Source organism: Ascaphus truei, chromosome 8, assembly GCF_040206685.1.
Source record: "Ascaphus truei isolate aAscTru1 chromosome 8, aAscTru1.hap1, whole genome shotgun sequence".
Taxonomy (NCBI): Eukaryota; Metazoa; Chordata; class Amphibia; order Anura; family Ascaphidae; genus Ascaphus; species Ascaphus truei.
Genome location: NC_134490.1, coordinates 23,606,510 through 23,616,626, shown reverse-complemented (window position 1 = coordinate 23,616,626; position 10,117 = coordinate 23,606,510).

Genomic DNA, 10,117 nt, shown 5'->3' with positions numbered 1-10,117 from the left:
CCGTCCAGTATATCTTAAAGAAGTGCAATAGTGCCTGTTACATATGTAACTACTTATAGCACAACCGAGTAAGTTATGCAGGGGAGGCAATCTTAGACTAGTGGGTTCCTGATCCAGCCCACATCTTAGTTAACTCCCTAGAAAAAACAGGTGAGTCAGGGACTGTCACGCTGCGCTCACCACAAACAGGACTAGACCGCGAGGCTGAGGTGGGGATGTATATAACCGCCGCCCTACAACCACAGAGCCAGGTCCAGAAAGCGTTGTCGGAGTCATGGAGCTGGGTCGGGGCAGGAGAGTTCGGGGGAGCCGTGGTTTAGAGAGAGAAGAATCGGCGTTTATCCGAAGCCGTGATCCGGGGTTGGAGAGAGCGGGGATCCAATAACAAGCCGAAGTCCAGGGTAGAGAAGAGACAGGTCCAGTCCAAGCAGGGGTCACAACACGAGTCAGGCAAGGCACAGGAACAGACAAGATCCAAGAAGCAGCAAGCACAGCACAACAGTGTTTATGTCCGGCAAAGTGAAAGTGAAACAGGAAGGTATTTAAAGGGGAAAGCACCAATCAGGAACTAGCAGATGATGACCTCACATATAAGCCACGAGCCGATAGGGTAGTGCAGGATTGACTACTGGTGTAACACAGCTGATGCTGCTAGTGTTGTTGGCGTGCGGCATGCGCGCGTACGAGGAGTGCGACGCAGAGTGGGTGCTGTGGTGATACTGCGGGAGCACACCTCCGCAGATGAAGCATTGCGCAGCTGCGTGCGCACCGATAGCGGTCTGTGAATGTCAGAGGTACAGCCGCGTGACGTGTGCTGGGGGCGGAGCCTGGCAGCGATCCTGACAGGGACGAAGTATTTTATTTATACGAAATGCATTGGATGTAGAGGGCGCGTTCCTACTAACTTACTGAGGTCTGATGGCGATCCTGACAGTACCCCCCCCCCCTTAAGGGGAGGCCTCTGGACGACCCAGGGCAGGCTTCAAAGGGTATCTTTGATGAAAAGCCCTGACCAATCTGGAAGCATGTACCTGTTCCCGAGGGATCCATTCACGTTCCTCTGGACCAAAATCCCTCCAATGAACGAGGTATTGCAGTTTCCCCCTTGATACTCTGGAGTCGAGGACTGTCTGCACCTCAAACTCCTGTTGACCCTCCACAAGAACAGGCTGAGGTGGCAAGTCTCGAATGGATGATTGGGGATCCTGGATAAAGGGTTTCAAAAGAGAAATGTGAAAAGCGGAAGGAATCTTCATGGTTGCCGGCAATTTAAGCCGGTATGTGACAGGATTGATCCTCTCCGTAATGACGAATGGGCCAATGAATCTGGGTGCCAATTTGGGTGAAGAGACCTTGAGACAAATATTCTTCGTTGAAAGCCAGACCTTTTGTCCAGGAGTAAAAGATGGAACCTCCCGACGGTGACGATCGCTTGTTTCTTCTGCATACTGATGGCTTGTTCCCCTGAATCTTCTCCCAAAAGTCCTGGAGGCACTGGATTCTATCCTCGGCGGCGGGAACTCCCGAACTGGAGACTGTGGAAGGAAAGGCCGAGGGATGAAATCCATAATTCGTGAAAAAGGGGGACTGTTGAGTTGACTCCTTTCTAAGGTTATTATGAGAAAATTCTGCCCATGGGAGGATATCAGACCAATTGTCCTGTGAATCCGAGACAAAACAGCGAATGAACTGTTCTAAGGACTGATTGGTCCTTTCTGTTTGTCCATTCGTTTGTGGATGGTACCTAGAGGAGACATGAAGTGAAATGCCCAGATGTTGGCAGAAGGCTCTCCAGAATCTGGAGATAAATTGCCAGCCTCGATCCGAGACTATGACTTGTGGAGTACCGTGGAGTCTGAAAATCTCCTTGACGAAGACTTCTGAGAGTTTTGGCGCGCTGGGCAAACCTTTAAGTGGATGAAATGCGCCTGTTTAGAAAAGCGATCCATAACCACCAGTATGGTGTTCATCCCTTTAGAGCTGGGTAATTCCATGATAAAATCTATGGAGAGATGTGTCCATGGACGATCTGGAATTGGTAGTGGTTGAAGAAGGCCTGCCAGCCTATTGCGAGGCGTCTTATTCTGAGCGCATATGGGACAGGAAGCCACAAATCTTTCAATGTCTTTGCGCATGCCTGGCCACCAGAAGGTGTGCTCCAACAAGTCGATTGTTCTCCTGGTGCAAGGATGACCAGCGGTCCTGGAAGCATGACCCCATTCCATCACTTTCCTATGGAAGTTTGTGGGAGTGAACAGACATCCTTCTGGAACCTTGAGGCCTACAGGGATGTTACGTTGAGCCCTGGTAATGTGTGGTAAGGCGTCAAAGGTGTTGGCAGACAAAATACATGCGGGAGGAAGTATAGTCTGTTGAAGATCCTCTGCTCTATCCTCGACCAGGAATTGTCTGGATAGTGCATCGGCTTTTACGTTTTTGGAACCAGGAATATACGATATAAGAAAGTTAAAACGGGTAAAAAATAGGGACCACCGTGCCTGTCGTGACCCCAAGCGACGCGCACCTTCAATGTAGAGTAAATTCTTGTGGTCAGTCAGGATAGTGACTGGTGTCTCAGTACCCTCGAGAAGGTGTCGCCATTCTTCTAAGGCCATCTTTATTGCGAGGAGTTCGCGGTTTCCTACATCGTAGTTTCTCTCCACAGAAGAAATTTGTTTGAAAAAAAATGCACAAGGATGCAGACGGGCCTGTGGGTTTTTCCTCTGAGACAGTATTGCCCAACTCCTACGTCGGAGGCGTCCACTTCCAGCGTAAAAGGTAACCCTGGATCTGGTTGTACCAAAATGGGAGCAGAAGAAAAAGCTTTCTTTAATCTTTCAAACGCTCTGGAGGCTTCGGGAGACCAATGTGTTGGATCCGCCCCTGTTAGGACCAGTATGTCAGGCCAAAATCTGCACTCATGTTAAGCTTCCATTTTGTATGGTCATAACTAGTTAAGATTCTGTAGTCAGCCTTTTGCTGAAATATAATTCATAAATGCACTCAGTTTCTCTGCTAAATTGCATTTCCTTTCTTCCTGGTCAGGCTATTAATACGATACTTTTGTGTTGTCAATTTCCTGATGTTTTAGTTAGAATATAATAGAATGGTTCTCTGCAAGAAGCAAAATAGTGTAATATAGTTGCTAAAGACTCAAGGTCTCTTTTGATAACAGACAATGAATAAGCTATGTATTCAGACAATTGCTTGTATTGGAAAAGACATGTCCCAAAAGTCACGCCACTAATATGTCCTGCCCCTAGATCACGCCTCTAATCAAATCTACGCCCAAGACACACCTAGGATACGCCTATGTTACACCTAGGATACGCCTCTAACCAATATCTTTTTTTTTTCTGTATAAAAGTCATTACCCTATGAGTAATAAATTGGGACAAAGGATTTGAAACCTGGCATGCGTTACGTTTCATTTTGTTCGTCTCCCAGGCCTGAAAAGTTCATCAAAAATCGGAGATAACAGTGGCAGGGCGTGAAAACTTCTCCGGGGAAGTCTGCTGCAAACGGTGCAGATTGTGTCCAGTCACAAGGCTTCAGTTTTCTTTGCAGAGAATAGGTTCCTTTTGGTTCTGAAGCCAGGGGAAGGAAATAACAGATTTCCTTCAGTTTTTGGTGTCTAGAAGTGGGAAATTCACAAAGGTGGTGAGTATATATGTAAATTTTTATATATGATGCTTCACCCCTATGGGAATTTAATAGACCTAAATTGTGACTGAAGAATTGGGATAGGCCCTTTTAAACAGAATTTTTGGTAAGAGTCCAGTAAATTCTGTGCACGACTGAACTGTTATCTCTGATCTAGCTGAACGACCATTGTATATTGTGTAAGTATAAATGTTGCAATTATTTGTCATAATTAAGCTGTTTTTCTATAAGCTACTAATGATTTATGCTGGTCTCAGAAATCAATCAGGAATAATAGCTCAGAATAATGGTGTCTGTTTTAATTGTGGTGGTTTTGGTCATTGGCAGAGAGTGTGCCACTATCAGTCAGAAGCAGGGAAGTGCTGCTTTGCCCATGGGGGCTCAGAGTGAAAGTCTCTGTAAAAAAAAAAAAAAACACCGCTACCTTATGTACTGTAAAAGAGTTTGTTTGTAACCTTGATGAATTCCTGAATGATTTCTTGTGTGAAAGTCATGCTGATTATCATCTGTACAAAAAATATGAATATTAGTTGCTCATGATGAAATCTAAATTTTAAAAGGTTTTAAAAAGGTGTACACCAAATATAGAGAGAAATACCTCACAACAAAAGGGGAGTATATTCAGCTCTGTCCCTGGTTATAGTTTGAAAGGTTTATTCGTCCTGGCCAGGCGGATACTTTTTAAACCGGACACATTTCTTTTCGTTTGTGGTATTTCTATCTTAATAAAAGGAGGGGCACAGCCTCTCTCTTACAGTTTAAAGAATGTGAAGCATTCACATTAAAATTAACTAGCTCTGTGCTTAAGCAGTTTATGGAACAAGGTAATGTAGAACTGTCTTCTTTTCCATAAAGCAGTAAGATAACACATTTCAATTTTATTTCTACAGGATTAAGATATGTCTGGGTTGTTTTTGTTTAAAATGATGGTAAGAGCTCACAAGCACTGTTTGAATTAATATATTGTATTATATATGTATATAACGCCATTAATGTACATAGCGCTTCAAAAGGAGGGTGTCCGTGGTGGCAGGTGCTGCAGGGAGGTTGTGTTGTGAGCGGAGTGTGGTGATATATGTCTTTAGCAGCATGGAGGTCATTAGTTATTTTAGCGAGAATTGTCTCCGTTAAATAAGCAGTGTAGAAGCCATACAAGACAGGTAGGGTCAAGCTTGCTGTTTTTTTAGTCATGGTATAACTGTTGCATGTTTGAAGATATTTTTTATTTAGCTTAAGAGAAGGCATAGTTAAAACGGGATAGCATAAGATGTATTGATGGAAGTTTGCAGGAATATGAGATTTCTTGCAGAAGGCATTCAGGTGAATTAATGAAAGAATATTGCATGCTCTTGTAGGCATAGACTTGGTGTTTATAAGTACTGTAATTTAAAATATTCCCGTTATTTAATTTTTGAAAGACCATACAAAATGCAGTTTTAGGACAGCGTGGAAAGCTTCATATTTAACATTAAACTAATGTTACAATCCCCTGCTTGAGGATTAATCCAGCAGTTAATATGAATTAGACAGTGAAACCCATTGGAAACAAAAGAAAACAGCGCACAACGCCAAATGGTGAAGCAAGTTCAACAATATAATTCAAATTAAAGGGGTAATATATCTGCGTACATAATAAAGGTTGGTAAAGTGCATTTAGTGTGTATCACACTGTTTACCACTCGGCAGCTGTTGTCAGGAGAGTCAGGTGCTTGCTTCTCTCAGCTAGTGCCACTCCGTTGGTTCTGGGGCAGGACGTCAATCTTTTGCTCCCAAGGGGGTTTCCCTTCACGCAGCCAGGTTCAGCTGAAGGTATTGGTGCTCGGTGAGATCACTCCGGCTTCCAGGCCGTCTGGAGCAGCTCCTGTACCTCAGCAGGTGGATCCTCTGCACAGAGGTTAGACCGCAGCTTGCAGGGGCACACTCGGCGTGCCACGATGCCGCTCCGTCGCGGGACGCTGTGTGATGACGTCCCTGTCTCCACAGCAGTGGTGGAATCGGCAGGGAGGTGATACAGTCTCTCAGAGTCTCTCACAAAGGCCCAAAACAGCACACAGGATTGGTAAAATCAGGGCAAAGCCAATGAATAGGCAATAGTCAATATAGGCAGATATAAGGCAATAGAAAATAACATCCAACGCGTTTCGTAGAATTAACTACTTCCCCATTTTGTTCGTCTCCCAGGCCTGAAAAGTTCATCAAAAATCGGAGATAACAGTGGCAGGGCGTGAAAACTTCTCCGGGGAAGTCTGCTGCAAACGGTGCAGATTGTGTCCAGTCACAAGGCTTCAGTTTTCTTTGCAGAGAATAGGTTACTTTTGGTTCTGAAGCCAGGGGAAGGAAATAACGGATTTTCCTTCAGCCCCTTTTTGGGTTAAATCCGTAACTGCTTTGACCTTGTCGGGATCCATGGCGAGTCCAGTGTCCGAAATAATATAACCGAGGAAGGAGGTTGAAGACTGACGAAAGTGGCATTTCTCCAGTTCGGCAAAGAGCTTATTCTACCGTAGCCTTTGAAGAACTTGTTTAACATGTACTGGATGTTCCTGAATGTCTTTGGAGTAGATCAAAATGTCATCCAGGTACACGATCACATGTTGGTCTAACAGGTCCCTAAAGATTTCATTAACGAAGTCTTGAAAGACAGCTGGTGCCTTGCAGAGACCAAACGGCATCACTAGATATTCGTAGTGCCAATCACGAGTATTGAAGGCCGTCGTCCACTCATCTCCCTGCCGAATCCTTACCAAGTTGTAGGCCCCTCGTAGATCCAACTTGGTAAAGATGTTGGCGCCTTGTAGCCTATCGAACAGTTCGGAGATTAACGGGAGAGGATAACGATTCTTTACGGTAATCTTGTTGAGGCCGCGATAGTCAATACAAGGGCGGAGCGAGCCATCCTCCTTTTTACAAAAAAGAAGCCTGAGCCAGCAGGTGAGGAAGATTTTTGAATAAAACTCCTCTGAAGATTCTCCTGAATGTAGTCTTTCATAGCTTTAGTCTCAGGCAGAGACAGTGGATAGGAGCAACCTCTAGGCGGAATGGCACCGGGCAACAAATCGATGGGGCAGTCATACGGGCGATGCGGTGGAAGTTCCTCTGCTTGCTGTTTGTTGAACACATCCCGGAAGTCCTCGTATTCTACTGGAAGTTGTACTCTGTTGTACTCTGTCTGGATCAGGTACAGATACTCCCACCAAAGTCTTTGAAGGGGGTAAGCAATGCTTCTGACATTGAGGGCTCCAGCGGATAGGCAAAGACTCCGTCCAGTCGATTAGGGGGTTGTGTGTCCGCAGCCATGGAAGCCCCAGTATGATGTCTGCTGAGCGGGCATGAATGGCATCCAATTGTATAGTCTCAGTCAATATCTGGATGGGTACAGTCTGAAGGGAGATGAACGGGGGTTGCAGCGGACGGCCATCTATTGCTTCGAGAGCCACGGGACGATCCTTAAGTACCAAGGGTATTCGGTGTCTCTCCGCGAATTCTTGGTCAATAAAGTTTCCCCCCGACCTGGAGTCCAGAAAGCCCTGTGTCGTGACTCGGAAGGTCTCTCCGGAAATGGTGATGGGGAGGTTGATCCTAGTGGAAGGTTGCACGGGTGGTGAGGATGCGGTGCCCGGCGTGATCCTCCTGACTTTTACTGGGTTGTGGAGTTTTCCCGGTCTCAGCGGGCAGGTAGCCAGTAAGTGCCCATTGTTCCCGCAGTATAGGCATAGACCTGCGCGTCGTCTGCGCTGCCTTTCACCAAACGAAAGCCTGGTCCCTCCTAGTTGCCTAGGTTCATCTAGCGTTGGTGCTTTAAGAGGAACAAAGTCAGCTTGGTAATTACCAGGAGAAGGAGGTAAGTCCAGGGGTTTAGCAACAGGACTGGTAGCGCAGGGAAGCAGTCCCAAAACAGCATCGCAGGCGAGGATAGGATCCTGCTCTCTTATGTACTGGTCCAAAGACAGGGATAATTCATGAAAGGTATCTTTATTCTGCGCCAGTTTCACAGGATTTACATCTTCCCAGGTCACAGGGGAGCCAGGGGCAGGAACATAGGAAATCATAGTCTGTTTTAATTCCCTAAGGCGCTTGGCCTTAATCAGGAGTTCTTTACGGAGCTCTTTCCCAGACGGGGTTAGGCCAAAAAACAGGGACTGGTTTTCAGGCGGAGGTAGTCTCTCAAATATATACTGATCTTCAGACAGGGGCTGATTTACAGACTGGGACAGGTTTTCAGACAGGTTTTCAGCTCGATCATCAGCGTCCTGCTCAGGTCAATGGCGTCGTCACGTGACCCTCCTTCGTGTAGCTGAAACCGGAACCGGAATACCTCGCATTCAGTGTTCAGCGAGAGAGGTCCCTCCGAGAAACAGTGCCTTGAAAGTCCTCTACATAGTTGTTTTACGGCCGTGATAACACACACGAGAGCCAAATTCTGACTGCAGGTAATAACAATGTTCGTGGGCAAATGGCGGCCTCAATCTTAACCACGCCCTTGATCAAGCTGTTGGCACATGAGAGCCTATCTCATACATGCTATTGATTGCTGAACTTTTGCGAGTGGGCATTTGAAAGATTTTATGTTCCTTTAATACAATTTTTATTATGGTAATGCACTAGGTGTGCGCCTGTTTTTTTCTTTCCTTTTTTCGAGATATGAATAGGGACTGGTGATCCCTTTGAAACGGGCTGCAGGAACCTGGAGTTACTACCATTGGAACAGGACTTTGTGTATTGGAAGTTTTTTTTTTTTTAATTTTTTATTCTATTTTTTGGTACTTTTTTCATTTTTTCACATATTAATAAATATTTTTAGGTGTCTAATCAAATGTACATTTTATAGGTATTATTACTTTAATTTTAAATTATTTAGTGATTGTATCATATATTGTATTATTTTATTGTCTGTATCATAGTGTATTAGCCAATATCTAGCCGCCCCACTAAACGCACTCATGATTAGCAATTGGTTCTTCTATAATTTACTTTAGTCAGGATATTATAGAGGCGCTACTTCATTTTGATAAAGTTGCATTTGTTGCGACGAAACGCGTCAGGGACGTCACCTACGACATTACGTCATCACGTAGTGTGCTCCTTTACGGCCGGGGAGCACATGCAGTGAATTCAAGGCCAAACTCTGATACCAATACTATTTGGAGGATTTCGAGTGAACCAGAGGGACAGCGCTGACTGAGTGATCTTATCCAGCGAATTTTGGACTCCCTGCTGCAGTTTGGACATGCCTGGTGGTGATTATATATCACAAATTGCTTTATATTGATTTTAACCTTGTGAGTGTTTTTAATCCCTCCATCCACCCTTCCCCTACATTAAATGTTACAGTGTTACACTATGGGGCGTGCGCTCTCTGTTTTGTTTTCTCTGTAGATTTTGCTGTGGAGCTGGTTACTCCATGTGAGAGCTGCCGTGGACCCCTGGGATCTGTACATTTTGTTCTGGTGCTATTTGTCAGGACTCTATACAGGTTTTGAACATTGGACTCTTTATTACCTTATATTTACATGTTATCTTGTGTAATATTGTTCTAGTTTTATGCTGCTTGCTGTACACTATTAAATGTTATATTATTTATAATATAATCATATTTACACATTTATTGTTTTATATTAGTACTATAATATTCACCTTTTGGCGCTACTTTTTTTCTTTTTTATATATATATATATATATATATATATATATATATATATATATGCACCCATTTAGCACAATATTCACAATTTTATGAGCGCAAATTTTTATTTTTCTTAACTCCCTAGAGTATGCAAAAAAAACCTCTAATATTGTATATATAGAGAAGGCTATATTAGAGCTAGTGGATTCCTGATTTGGCCCTCATCTTGGTTGATTTACTCAAGATATACAAGTACATACATATATAGCTTTGGTACAGTAAGTACGGGAAAATCTTATCTAAAGCTAGTGGGTTCCTAATCCGGCCCACATTTTAGTTACTGTAACTCTTCTGGAGATAAAGACATACAGTATACACATATACATAGAGATATATATATAGAAAACCACATGTACAGATATTATAAATGGACTCACTAATAGGGGTCCCAAACAATACATGCTTTCTGCAAATGTGTATCAAAATACCCTCTGAGTCACAACACCAAATGGTGATGTTATTGGGAAACAACTCCCGATTATGATCACTGGGAACCCCACATCAGTCTGATATAGCATGATGCTATGAAAGGTGTTCTTAACCTAAGAACATTGGAGGTGTGCAAGGGGTATCTGATTGAAACAAGTTATCTAGCTGAGGTTAGTGGGTTCCTTCATACGGCCCACATCTCATTTAATTAGCTATAGAGCAAGAAATTTGACTGGTGTACGCAGATTGAGACATCTCATGTTAGTACGTTGGCGCACACATGCACAATTTAAAATGAGATTTCCCTGCGCCACGTTTGTTCCAAACAAGCCATTTACAGTA